At 41.5% G+C, this 14,979-nt stretch overlaps 1 protein-coding gene across 1 annotated transcript in view; it reads left to right on the forward strand.

Annotated features, from left to right (window-relative positions):
* ST8SIA1 (ST8 alpha-N-acetyl-neuraminide alpha-2,8-sialyltransferase 1) overlaps nt 1-14,979 on the forward strand; it is a 131,496-nt gene that overhangs the window by 19,730 nt on the left and 96,787 nt on the right. The window lies entirely within an intron of this gene.

Here is a 14,979-nt window from a genome sequence, read left to right on the forward strand (position 1 = left end):
TGCTAGCATGGCTGTGAGTTTTAGGTTTTGTTTGTAATGCCTGGTTTAGAAATTCCCCTTTTGGCTCCTTTCAGGATCTATTTCCAGTATTTTTTATTATTTAGATTTCTTTGGATTATGGGTGTTCTGTGAGAACTGGAGCGTAGCAGCTAATTAAATGTAGGATTTCAACAGTCCGTCAAGAATCATTTGTGATGTGTGTGGCTGTAGATGTCAAATGCTTCAGCTTTCACATTCATTTAGAATTTCATAATGTTGCACTGTATGTAATTATTGCAGGCATTACAAGGTAGCATGCTTTCTATTGCTGTTCTATGCCAGGCACCTATTTATATATTTTTATATATAATTTTTTTTAATATATTTATATATGTTGTGTACCAGTTTACCTATCCACTACCTTAACGCTAATGAATCCTGTAACTGGGTTTTTGGGACTAAAGAAGTTTAAGAAGCGTGGAAAGCTTTAAGCCAGTGGAGCAGAAGCAGGAGGGTGAGTAAAACCCCAGGCTTGAATTCTGACACAAACCTTTCCTGTAGCTGTAGGGAGGCTGTTTTGCAGCACTGGAATCCTAGGGTTTCCCAAAAACGCCCTCTCAGTGCACGTGCCTGTGCAGAGGAGGTGTGAATGCAGAGCTGGGGGCAGGTTCAGCAGATGGCACAGGCAGGAGAGGTAGATGGGAAATAAACATCTTGGAAAAGTTAGGTAGAAGTCATAGCATGTGGCAATCTGCACTTTTATGTTTGACAGGCTTTTAGGAATTCTTCTCTTGCATTTAGTGTTAACCTGTTAAAGGCCACCAGTTTAGACACAGGGGTGAAGTTGGATACATTGCTTTCTTTGCCAGGACTTCACGCCTATAACAGCTTAGTACATAAATCATGTTTATACCCAAGGAAGTTGTTTAATTGCTCTGGGTAATGGGGTTTGTGCATTCCTGACTTATTTCCAGCAGGACAGAGTATAGTGTAGGAAAGTAGTTAAATTAGGATTGACTCAGACATGGCTTCTGTCTCCTCCTCACTTCTTTTTTACTGCCAAGCAACTGAGTAGTTCCTACTTCTGCTGCTGCTTCTATGCTTGTTTAGGCAACCTTCCTGCCCCTAGGTCATCCAGATCAAATCCAAACCACTAAACACTGGGTTTGTTGTAAAACTTTTGTATTAGTGGTGAGTGCTGCCAAATGTCAGTTGTTTACTGGTAATGGCAAAATAGCATGCAATGAGTTGGAAGCTGGAGTTGTAAATATGTGATGACCTTGGTGGTCGAAGCAGTTTGCATTATTGGAGTGTTTCAGAGCCCTGACAAGACAGAGTGCCTTGTGAAATTCTGGGAACTTTGAAAATGTGAGTTTTGGAAACTGTGCTTTCAGTGCCATGTGAATATTTGTCCTGAAAGGCCAGCTTTATGTTCCCTGATGACGCTCACAAACTCTTTCTAGCTGATTGGGGAAAGTGTTCGGGGAATCCTATCAGAATCTCTTGTGGTCTCGAAAAGCTCAGATGATAAGCCTCTGAATGTCCTTTGAAAGCAGAATTTGACTAATAGAAAGGCAGAGTGCATACTTAGAGGAAACACACAGAGCGCTTAGGTTCTGGCTACTTGTTTGACCCATGAAATTCCAGATGTTTTATACATCCTGGAATCAAAGTGTATAGTTGTGGTGGTGAACAGTGAATTGGTGATGTGACTATAGCCAAAGGGACTTGGCTCAGGTTAGGTTGCTAGTAAAAGAGGGGCATGACTCAGAAATAAGATGATGTGGGTAGAAAGTGAGAAAATGTCTTTTGGACTCTTCCACATCTCCTGTTAGTAGCTAGGTTACTTTGCAGTGAGGATTGGTTAGAGTGGAGGTCTGAGCACATTTTGAGTAATTGGAAGAGATGTTTTACATAGCTGTCGGTATGTTGGTTTCACTCTTGAGAGCAAATGACAAAAATGTACTTCTGTGTCAGCATTTTATCCTTTCTAATGAGGTGCTAGAGGGAGTAAGGTATATGGCAGGTTTTGTTGCTGAGATATGTTTAGAAAGAAAAATGAAACCCATCACTTTCCTGTGAATGTGTTCCCATTTCCTGTGAATGTGTTCCCATTGTCTAGGTCAGGAGGTAAGCAACAGATTTTAATGATGTATAGTCACCTGTGGATATAGCAGGTTGAGGTTCATCACACTTACTTTAACTATCTAAAAGTTAAATTTCTCTGTTAGTACTCCTACTGCAGTTTCCTCCTGCTATAAGTAATGAACAGGCAGAGGCACTTGCAGATTCTGATGGCTCTCTTCTGCCTTAGGTACCTGTATTAGGGTAGGGTAAATGTCCTTCTGTTGACTGGAAAGTCTAGATGAGCAACATAAAATAGATGCCTAACTGTGGTGGCTGGGCTTTGGGGGTATGAGTGTCTTAGGAAGAACATTGAGACTTGAAGCACTTTTACATGAGTGCAAGATTGGGCTTCAACCACTAAGGGCTCCTGCATCGTGGATCATTTATTACAACACATAGCTGTCACTCAGCCACTGATGATAGAAGTAGGAGAGCTGCAAGAAGAAATCCTGTGGTCCAGCAACTTAGCATTTGCATCTGCTTTTGCTTAATCATACAAGTTCTGCAACTTACTCAGTTGATCATTGATAAGCTTGATTTTTTTTATTATTTTTATTTATTTATTTATCTTTATTTTTACGTTTTTTGCTGGGCCTACAGGAGAGAAAGCTGTGAAGACAGAGAAGATACGTTGCCTCTTTTTTCTGGGACAGGTATTTGGAGATGACTAGTGAAAGCATCTCAGCTGACCTTCCCTGTAAGAACAGACTCTTTTCAACTCAGAGCTGATGAGATCCTTTCTGATTTCAGGAAGTCTGGCAATAGCCAGAACTCAAATGTGATGGAGTTAAAGAAGAGTGCAAGATGATTGTCATTTAACTTTTTTCTATGGCTTCACCAGAGGAAGAGAATCATAAAATGACTTGGAATTGGAGCTTCTAATGAAAAGATGTTCCCAATTGGATGTGACTTTCCTTCATTTTATTCCACTTACTGCATATTGTAAAGTATTTGCAACAGTGAAACTGACTTTCTAGCACCTAGTACTCAGGCAAGTTTTTAAATGTGTTAACAAAACTGCTTTGGAAATGAAACTTATAACCATAAACAGCAGAAATGCAAGTTCAAGGTATCTTATAATCTGTGATAGTTTTACTATTCATTTTCATCTGTTAGAACCCGTCTGCCAACACACCGAAGGATCCCTGAACTCAGTTCAGAAATATCTCTGGATATGTGATCAACTGATCATTAGCTATTTTCAAAAGTGGAGTTGATGGTTGCAGCAACTCGGGCTGAAGGTGAAGTCTGGTGTCAGTGCTTGACAGTACATTGAATCATGACTTTCATCTAAAATTGGGCTATTACAGCTTAACTGGTGTATAATTTTGGGTATATGGGGGCAACAAAGAACATAGTTTTGTTAATGTCCTCTTCAAGAAAGCTGAAGCAAGGCATTATTTGGCATTTATTGGATTCCCTCCCCAGGCAGTAGGAAATGTGATATATATGACTGGAATCTCAGTAAGCCACCCGCTTTATGAATTAGCCTTTCTGGCTAATTTCATCTCAATTAGACAGAATAATTGAAGTCTTAAAGGCAGTAAATTCTTACAGGTCTCATGAAAAACAGTGTCTGGATAGAAGAGAGAGATCAAAACTGAGGTTTCTGATTTTGTTTGGCCCCCTGTTTGGTCAGCTGGCTTGTCCTGCAGGCAGGGCATCAGGTGGATGCTTCAGGCAAAACTCACTCTGTCTCCTACACAACTGATAGTTTTGAGATGTAGAATACAGGTTCTGAAAAATGAGAGGAACAAGTTTCTCTTCAAAATAGGGCTTCCTTCAGTTGTAGATCTATTCATATGTCTTTGATGGATTAAAGCTTCCCCCAAAATGTGCAGCTTCATATGCCTTTGAAAATATATAGCTCGTTCATGCCTTTTCATGTGATGCTTTTACATATTGTCTTGTCTCTGTCCCATGTATAAGCAATGGCTGCCTGGTTACCTACAGCTTTTACATCTAAAAGCTCTCAGACTGATGAGTGGAAGATTATTCCCCTCCTTTTCATGTCTGTGTTCTCAGATTTTAGGCATTTCAAGGCGTTTAAATCTGTGTTATGAAGGAATTGTTATTATTATTATTACTACTACTACTACTTGTGGCAGTTCACCTTCTATGGAGGGGCATGACCTTAACTGGTCAAAGTAGTAAAGGGCTCCCTATGGACTTTCTTGGATTGGAGCATGGGGGCACTTTTGTGAGGAGTGTTATATTATGCTTACAGGGATTTTAACTGAGTTGCAGCAGCAGGTGGGGAAGTCACTGTAGTGACTGCTTGGATCTAGGTGGCATGTGTCATCACTCTAGATATTACGAGCTCAAATGTAAGATTAGAGCTGCTTGATTTATTTTTAGTGCATCTTCTCCTGGAAGAATACTGCTAGCCTGTGCCCCTGTGAAGCCAAGTATTTCTTTGTAATGGTGCAAAGCAAGCAGCAATTTTGCTGAAAGGAACGAGGGAAGCGGTGAGACCAGCTTATTTCTCCCCCCACCTCTAGCAGCACTGTCATGTACCATAACTTCCTCAGCTGATGGTTCTGCTGTTTTGCAAGACAGTGCTTCACTAATTTCACCTCATCTCTGTGAAAGCTGCTCTCCTCCTGCCAGGTTTATAAGATTGAAAAGCCAGAAGAATAGCACATGAAGCAATTAATCTGTTCCTACTGCCCCACTCCCCTTTGCCTCTGAGTTCTCTTTGGCAGAACTACCAGTTCATGAAGTTGTGCCATCTCATCTTTCTGACAGCTGGCTGTGAGGGCTGTACAAACAGAGCTGGAAGATCATCAGGTGTGGCTGCTGGCAAATAGCATCCTTCTGTGAGATGCTGTAGACAGGCAGAAGGCCTACAGTCCCTGTGTCGCAGCACATGTTAACTGTAGAAGCCTCGGTAGGCTTTCTAGGTTGGGCTTCATGGATTTGAATTAAACTACCAAACATAAATGATTCCATCTAAGCTAGCTTGTCTTTTTATGGTCACTGGAGAGAAAACAGGTGTCTGTTGAGTTTGAGCTGAATCACACCCTCAAGCGCTCTCTGCTACAAAACAGCCTCAGAGTGACTTGGATGGAAGTGTTTACATTTCAGATACTGTAAATGAAGTGAGATGTACCGTGTGTCTTCCCCCATGTCCTGGGTTTACCAGGAGCCGTTTTTCTCCTTCTTAGTAACTGGTGCAAGCTCTGTGTTTTGACTTCCACCCTGGGCAGAGAGCTGATAACACCGATTGTTTTTAATTGTTGCTAAGTAATGTTTATTCTGGCCAAGGACTCTGTGAGTCTCATGCTCTGCTGGGCACGAGGGGAGGCCGGGAGGAAGCAGAGACAGGACACCTGACCCAAACTAGCCAAAGAGGTATTCCATACCACAGCACGTCATGCCCAGGGAGGTAACTGGGAGTTACCAGGAAGGGCACAGTCTCTCTTCGGGGGGCTCGAACTCATTCGGTGGTGGTATCGTATTCTCTTGTTATTTTCTCTTACCAATATTATCACTGGTGATAGCAGTAGTGATTTGTGTTATACCTTAGTTACTGGGTTGTTCTTATCTCAGCCCATGGGAGTTACATTCTCCTGATTCTCCTCCCCATCCCTCCGGGAGTGGGGAGGGTCGGGGGTGGGGCTGAGTGGATGACCTGTGTGGATTGGTTTAAACCACGACACCTCAGATGTGTCCTCAGACAGTTGTATTTAGGGGCTGGTGGTGGTGGCATTAACAAAGCAAAGCTGCAGTCTGGTGCAGTGCCAGTGAATTCCAGCATCATGTGAGGTCATTTCTCTTGAGCTGCTGGCTGCTGCCCGGAAGCCATCAGCTCGTGCTCAAATTCGTCACTTCTCGAGGGAATGTGGCTGTTCATTGCAGTTCCTAGTTGAGATGACAAGTCACTGCTACCATCTCTCCTGGATGTGGTAGGGGTTTCATTCGGAACAATGCAGGCAACTCAAAGGCATCCTGCATTCCAGTATATTTTACTGCATGAGTAATAGAGCAGTGCTACAGTGCTGGTTTTGCTATTGCAAGTCACAATTTGTGGTGGTTTCCTTACATATAGCTCTTTATACATCTGGTATGAGAGTCTTAGAAAAACGTTATCTGACTGAATACTAGAATTCATACTCTGTTTCATACATTATAATTCATACATTATAATTTATGTTTCAAAGTTTATAAGAAGGTTTTGTGCATAGCAGTTTGAAGCAATTTGCATGAACCAAAATGTATTTTCTCTGAAAAGAGGCTAACAATATGTGCTCCAGTTGCTTTACAGGTTAAATCTACTCAGTTTGTAAGTAGAATAATTGGCAGGAGGACAGGTAAATTTAAGTCTTGTCAGATGTTCAGGTACTATTCACTGAGAAATGTCCTTTTTTTTTTTTCTAGTTCATAAACATGGTTGAATAGGAAAGATACTCCCTGTCAAATTTGGCCTCATCAATGTTCCTACAATCTAAACGTTGCACAGTTTAGTGCTCCTTTGCACTTAAAAAATTAATGAAGGTATGGAATAAATTGATGTGATGCTATTAAAAGAATCCATGTCTGTTTACAGTGGTATAAAAGTGTATTTATTAATTTTCTTAAAATACAGCTTTTTGATCAAAGAGAGGGTTCATAATCAACTGAAGTAACTGTGTATCTTTATCAAGCTACCTGAAATTTGAGTTCAAATTCAAAGGAGAGTCTAGTAGAGATTCAATAATCTGAAATAATCTGAAGATTCAGAGGTTGATCTGAGCCACAGTTCAATTTCCAGAGAACAGAATTTAGGCAAGTTTGGGGAATTACAAAGTGTGCTATTTGATACCATTGCTACTGCTGTCTTCTGAAAATGATGAAAGATTTAAGATCCTTGAAATTTTAAGCACTATTTTGATGCTTGTTTGGAAGGAGGTTAGAGGAAAAAAAATGCACACATTTTCCAAAGAGCTGGACAAAATCAGTCACAAGTTAGGATGTTACACTGATGTAACAGCCATTACAGCTCTAAGGGCTGACAGCTCAGATTTTGCCTGCTGCAAGGCAGCTGGGTTTATTTGTACTGGGCCAGTGTAGCAAGGATAGGGTTGCCTAATACACAGGAGAAAAAAGACAGTTTTGTATTTCTTTTGCAGTCTGGAAAACAGAACTGCTAACTATACCACATGGGTAGTACCAATTTTTTTGTCAGTGATTTTAAAATAAATAGTGAAAACCCAAAGATACAGTGTTCTCCGGTTAAGTAAAATACTTCATTTCCCTTTTGGGCACTTCAGAAAGACCTGGAAGAAGGTTCTAAAGAAAAGATACCAATGATGTAGAAAAGATGACAGTGCTTGATTTCAGAATTTCCACCACAAACTATTTGGCAATTTATAGCAACTCATCCAGCAGTTTACAGCTAAAATTTCTTACTTCAAAAAGTCACACACAGCTGTGTTGCTAAGCCAAGGAAGAAATTGCCCTTACTCTGAGAAGTACCTTTGGTCTCTGCAGTATGTTTCTGTTCATGGATGTTGCAGCACCAGGCAGTTCAGTACATGATTTGCTTCTGCCTATGACCTTTTATTGTCCTGATTTTTTCCTTTTTTGAGGAAGATAGGGTAAATATCACATGATCCTTGTAAAGTCCAGACACCAGGAACTGCTGCAGGAGGCACTGAAATATGCTGAAAGTTTAATAAACAGCAACATAATAAATGTAAGGTGAAAAACTGTCATGACTTTAGTCTTCATAAAATCTTATCATCTTGCAGAAAGATTGACTGGGAAATAGATCAGGTTATTTCTCTGTCCTGCTCTGCAGTGTCTGCTCTTTTTTCATATTTCTTTTTAATTGTATTTAGACCTATTCTTCAAGGGTTTTTAGAAATGAACTTGAGCAGAGCAATGTCTTCATTTCGATGTTGGTTTTGGCAAAGGCCTTAATTTTAGATAGAGCTTAAACTAGTATGGATTTCCCCCCAAAAAACAAATTGATATACTTTTGTGAATATCAAGAACATTTGCATTGGCTTTCTCTTATTCTTTTGGTAGTTGTCCATGATGTTCTTAGGAGGGCAATTTTGAGATCATATTCCTGAATAGTTGTGCTGAGAGTAGTTTTAAATTTCACCTGAGGTGGGGTGGAGTCTGTTATGGAGAATCTTGCAAAACTGTTTAATCTTGCTAGTCGGGTTAAAGACAATAGAAAGGGCTTCTTCAAATACATAGCAAATAAAACTAAAACAAGAGGCAATATAGGCCCACTGCTGAACGAAGTGGGTACCCTGGAGACAGAGGATATAAAGAAGGCAGAGGTGCTGAATGCCTTCTTTGCCTCTGTCTTTACTCCTGCAGACTCTCCCCGAGGGCCCCGGATTTCTATAGCCCCAGAAGGAGTCAGGACAAAGGAGGAGTTTGCTTTGGTAGATGAGGATTGGGTTAGGGATCAGCTATGCAAACTGGACATCTGTAAATCGATGGGTCCGGATGGAATGCACCCACGGGTGCTGAGGGAGCTGGCGGAGGTCATTGCTAGGCCACTTTCCATCATCTTTGGTAAGTCGTGGGAAATGGGCGAGGTGCCTGAGGATTGGCGGATGGCAAAGGTCACACCAATCTATAAGAAGGGCAAGAAGGAGGACCCGGGTAATTATAGACCGGTCAGCCTTACCTCCATCCCTGGAAAGATGATGGAACAACTTATTCTTGACTCCATCACTAGGCATATCAAGGATGAGGGGGTCATTAAGAACAGCCAACATGGTTTTATGAGGGGGAAGTCATGTATGACCAACCTTATAGCCTTCTATGAGGAAGTGACTAGGTGGAGGGATGATGGTAGAGCGGTAGATGTAGTTTTTCTTGATTTCAGTAAGGCATTTGATACTGTCTCCCACAGCATCCTCATAGATAAGCTAAGGAAGTGTGGGCTTGACGATCAAGTAGTGAGGTGGATCGAGAACTGGTTGAAAGGAAGAAGGCAGAGAGTTGTGGTCAATGGCGCAGAATCTAGCTGGAGGTCTGTGACTAGTGGAGTTCCTCAGGGGTCGGTGCTGGGACCGGTGCTGTTTAATATTTTCATCAATGACCTGGATGAGGGAACTGAGTGCACCCTCAGCAAGTTTGCTGATGACACAAAACTGGGAGGAGTGGCTGACACACCAGAGGACTGTGCTGCCATTCAGCGAGACCTGGACAGGCTGGAGAGTTGGGCGGGGAGAAACTTGATGAAATTTAACAAGGGCAAGTGTAGAGTCTTGCATCTGGGGAAGAACAACCCCATGTACCAGTACAGGTTGGGGGTTGACCTGCTGAAAAGTAGTGAAGGGGAAAGGGACCTGGGGGTCCTGGTGGATAGGAGGATGACCATGAGCCAGCAATGTGCTCTTGTGGCCAAGAAGGCAAATGGCATCTTAGGGTGCATTAGAAAGGGAGTGGTTAGTAGGTCAAGAGAGGTTCTCCTCCCCCTCTACTCAGCCTTGGTGAGGCCGCATCTGGAATATTGCGTCCAGTTCTGGGCCCCTCTGTTCAAGAAGGACAGGGAATTGCTTGAAGGAGTCCAGCGCAGAGCCACAAAGATGATTAAGGGAGTGGAACATCTCCCTTATGAGGAGAGGCTGAGGGAGCTGGGTCTCTTTAGCTTGGAGAAGAGGAGACTGAGGGGTGACCTCATCAATGTTTACAAATATGTGAAGGGTAGGTGTCAGGATGATGGAGCTAGGCTTTTTTCAATGATATCCAGTGATAGGACAAGGGGCAATGGGTGTAAACTGGAACATAGGAAGTTCCACGTTAACATCAGGAAGAACTTCTTTACTGTAAGAGTGACAGAGCACTGGAACAGGTTGCCCAGGGGGGTTGTGGAGTCTCCTACACTGGAGATATTCAAGGCCCGCCTGGACAAGTTCCTGTGTGATGTACTGTAGGTTACCCTGCTCTTGCAGGGGGGTTGGACTAGATGATCTTTTTAGGTCCCTTCCAACCCTTGGGATTCTGTGATTCTGTGGATTCTGTGAGAAGAGTAGTGCCAAAAGACTAGACAAGGCTGAAGCCAGCTTTGGTTTTGAAGAAGAGCACGTGGCTCTGTGTTGTGTGATTTGCAGCTCATTCAGTGTGTCCCTTGGCATCTGGTGGTAGCAGAAAGACATCAGCCTCTTTCCTTCATCTCCCTAGTAAATTCATAGTGGTTACTTGTGTTCTACCCACAGCTTTGGTACAGGGGAAGTTAGGTGTATGAAGTAAGAGACTGATGTGTGTACTATCTACCCTGATAAGAGAATGCTACATTCCACTGTGTTCCCTTAAACTGGCTGTCTTCTGCCCTGCCTAAGGCACAGTCTAGCATGCCTTGAACCTCTGGAATAGTAAGGAACTTAAACACCATGAAAACATAAAAACCTCTGACTTTTTCAGGCTAATGCCCAATTGCAAGTATTATATTGAGCTCTTTAGGAAAGAGAAATTCGATGTGTGTGACCAAACCCAACTAATGATGTTTTCACAGAATATTGAGAGCCCAAATGCAAACTGTAGCTTCAAGCTCATGCAACCACACTGATTGCAATTGAGTCAGTGATTTTACTATTATTGAGTGGCTTCTATAGAGCTGTAAAATTCTCAGGTTACCAGCTTGGAGAAAAAAATGGCCACAAACATAACCATTATGTGGCTGTATGAGAGGACTGTTTTATAACTGTAACTGTTGGAGGTGAGTTATGGGGCTAAATACGTTTTCTGTTCTTGGATGAGGTCATCAGATGGATGAGTTCAGGATGTGTGCAAGTGTGAACCTGCTCAGATTGATCCTCTGCATTTCTTTTAACCAGTGATCTGCAAGACAACATTAAAATATTACTGATAAATTTTTCAGATGAGGAAAGGAGCAGGACAGCAGCTGATCCAGGGGACAGGCCAAGGAGACAGAGCAGCCTGGGTTTCCTGCTAAGCTTCCCATTTTTCAATAGACCCATTTAGCAAACCAGGTGCAGGTTGCAGTTACAGATGGATGACTCCTTCCTGGGAATTACTGGCAGTGAAAGAGTGCTTAATAGTTTATCAATTAAATGTGCCTTGTCCCTGGACTTGGGACATATGAATAATAACAGAGAGGTCATTTTGCATCTGAAAACTTTATTAATTTAAGATTAAGGATAAGTAGTTTAGGATTTTTATGCAAGCTCTTTCACCGACTTTAAGTATGAATTTAGGTTTAGACTTTGCAAGGAGGTCTGGCTTTCTCTCTGTTTTCAGATGGAGGAGGGTGCATCTGTATCACCCTTTTGGTCAGAAGTGTTTTTCTGAGTCAAATCTCCTAATTATCCCTAGTTACTGCACTTCAGTAATGCACTCTGTGTGCTACAGCCGCTCACAGGCTTTTTCTGAAATCAGACTAGAGTTAGTCTGCAGTAAATCCCATGAAAATGAGGTAATATGGATCTAGGATCCTTGGCACCAACTATTTCATTCTGCTTCTTTCAGTGTGCGGTGTCTGCTGGGATAACCTCAGTGATGTGTGCCATGGGGTATATGGCTAGCATCTCAAAACTGCTGCCCAGCTCCTGTCTTGTGCATAGGTTGCTGTTTCAGTTGCTGTGCAAAGCCACTTCAGTGCTAGTGCTGCCTTGTAGTTAACGGCCTGCTTGGTGCCCCTTTCCTGCTGAAATCTTAGAGATCTGAAGTGGGATTCTCAAAGTAACTTTTTTTCTGCTTCTCTTACAAGTAGGGATTTACCCTTTAAGTACTCTCAGATTTGAGAGCCCCTAGTGTGTTCTCAATACCGATATTCAAGTCGTTAACTCTTCTCATACACAGGTCTCTGCTGAATTGGAGATAACTTTGAGTCAAATGTATATCATTTATGTCCTTGAGTGAGGGAATGCTTGTAGTGAATTGGAACCCTTTGCTAAAAGCTGTTACAGTTTTGCAAACTCTATCATAACATTTCAGCTGTATATTTTACTCAAGCTTGGCAAAATCAGTTCAGACTCCCTGCAAAGTATCCTATACAGGTTCACCTTTGAATTCGTTCTGCTGTTTAATGCATGTTTTCCTATGGAGATTTTCCCACTTTATGATGTTGGGATTTTGGATCAGAAAGAGACTGAATAATGTGAGACTTTTAATAATTTTTCTTTTCTGACAGAAAGCACAAGTGAGTGCACAATATTTTTATGCTAATACATACAGATGCATACTTGAACTAGTGACCTGCCTATCTGTGGACCTTCCAGGAGGCACCTACTGCTTTTCATAACAAGTTTATTGATGAAGGGGAGCCAGAAGAATGCACTTTTGGAGAAGGGAAGGAGTAGGTATATATGTCTAGTCTAATTGTACAGAGAGCTTCTCCTTAGCTTGTTAGTTTATGCTGGCTAAGGAAGATTCATTAATTTAAGCCATTCCCTAAATGCTTTTCCACTGAGTTATGTGTTATTTTTGTGCTTCTTGCTCAGACCAGACTTCCAGAGTTGCAGGATTTCACTTGGAAATTTTAATATTGTTATACACTTGTATAACAAACAACTATATGAAGAATTGAGGCTCCAACTGATCTTGGATTACCTTATGCTTTCTTGAAAATGTTGCTGTGGGGATAGAAAGAAAAGGAGGAGAAAGATAGACAAAAATTGTCTTCCACTTGACAGAGTTGAAATAATTTTCCGAAGGCTGTGAACTGGAGCTTGTGGACAGCCAGAAAAATCTCCGCTCTCAAATCTTTTGTTTAGAACAATATTCCATGCCTGTCTTAAGCTGTTTTGCAAAGGTTATTTGGCAAGAGATTTCAAATTTCCTCTAGTTTGATTTTCACAGTTCTGTGATGGAGGCTTTATTTGGACATCAGCAAGAGGATGATGTGAAGCTTTTCTGTGGGGAGTATAGGTAGACCCATTGGTGTTTCTAGGAATGGAAATTGCTGCTCCGGCTAACACATTTTTATGCTCAGAGGGAGGCAAACTAGCTCTGCAACAGGCAGTATAAGGGAAAAACGGTTCCAGAATCACAGAACCATCAAAATGGGAAAGGCCCTTGAAAGATTATGTGGTCCAACCATCTATGAGAAATGGAGCCTAGATAAGACTATCTATTGCCTTGTCCAATTGTGTCTCAAAAACCTCCACTGATGGGGACTCTACCACATCCCTGGGGAACTTGTTTCAGGGAATGATTGTTCTCACTGTAATTTCTGTTTTTTTTAATATCAGGATGAAACCTCTCACAGTGTAACATGTAGCCATTGCCCCTTGTCTTCTCCATGTAGCTCCTTGTGAAGAGAGATCCTCCATCCTCTTTCCTGTCTGAGTAGCAGTGTGCTCTGCAGTTACAAGCCGTGAACCCTCACAACGTAAAGTCTGGATATGTGGTGGAGCATCATGCTCTGCAGTGCAGTGCGGCAGGGTCAAATGGACAAAATATTGACATTTTGAGCCATGAAGCACTCTGTCATAAACTTCTGATATATAAAAGTCTTCACGAAAATCACTCGCCTCTTAGACTGTCTGTGGGGACAAGGGGGCTGCTCAGTCTGTTACAGGATGAGAGCTTATCTTGTGGCTCTTCATGGAAGATGACTCTTGGCTTACAACACAATATGGTACCCAGTTATCTTGTGTAATTTACTTCCTCTTAACAGTTTAATCTGCTTGCATGTCATATGCAAAGGCTGTTCTCAGGTACTTGTTTTGGGAGAGGAGTGGTTCTTCTTCCCTCCATCCCATTTCTGCACACTTGCATCCTCGCTGTGCCTTGAGAGCCTTCTTCCATGTGAGGAAGTGTCCCAGGGGCTTATGGTATTGGTGAGGGCAGCTGCCTGGAGCTGAACCATGGCAAATCACTGACCTTCCCCAGTGAGGAAAGCTAACAAATAGCACTGACAACCCTAGTTTGTTTTTTTCTGAGCTGTTTCCCCTTCTGCTAAGATTACAGTGAAAACTTTTAAAAAAAGCTAAAAAATGTAAGCACTTCTGTGAATGATTTCATGGGTTTAAATAAAATCTCCTCTTTCACAGAGAACAGCTATATTGAGCATTTTAGTAGTTACTAATAACTGATGTTTTTCTGCCTTCCATTTGCAACTCATGCTGCCACTAGAAATGGCAACACTCTCTTTAGGCTTCTCATTGAAATAAACGAAAAATGTATATATTATTATACTGTAATGACATCATTCTGCAACATATATTTTTCATACATCTATTATGTATAAAAACTCATGTGAGTGTCACTTTTTCTTTAGAGAGCTACTTCCATATGGGGCTCGGAAAGATAGGATGTTCCTGTCCAGTAGATGTCTGGTGCTTTTTGTCATTCTGTATTTTAGGATGTTAGTTACTGAGTTTGCTGTGATACGGAATTTTTGGTTAATACAACTTTCAACGACCTTACCAGCTCTCAAATTTCTAGTTGAGCTGAGTAATAAGTATTTTGGGGAAATGAATGTGTAAGAGGATATGCATTTAATTGGGGAAACGAGAAGTATAATATTCACTATATATATATATCTGTCATACAGGGATGACTCAAGTCGGACTTCAGTTAGAAGGCAGGCTCCAATGCTGCTGTAAATGTAGCACAAGGATATTTAGTAACTGGAAAGAGATGCCAAAATTTTCCATGCAGAAGTTAGGTAACTGTGGGGTTTTAAGAGGCCTGCTTTTCGTGATTAAGGTTTGGTACTGAACTTTCATATAGCTTGAACTTGATTTTCAATGGAGTTCTCTGATTTCTGTATGTGTTGGAGATCAGTACTTCATTCATTAGAACAGGTTGTAAAGGAGGAATTTTCCTTTGCTGAATCTTCATTCTGTTCCTATGCCACTCAAAAGTGAATAGAAGTTAAAATTTTTCACTGTCTGTTTCTAAGGTTTTCTGAAATAAAGTCAGGCTTTCTGGCCCATCTGTAAGTAAAATAGTCAC

The sequence above is a fragment of the Lathamus discolor genome, chromosome 1 (genome assembly GCF_037157495.1).
Source record: "Lathamus discolor isolate bLatDis1 chromosome 1, bLatDis1.hap1, whole genome shotgun sequence".
Taxonomy (NCBI): domain Eukaryota; kingdom Metazoa; phylum Chordata; class Aves; order Psittaciformes; family Psittacidae; genus Lathamus; species Lathamus discolor.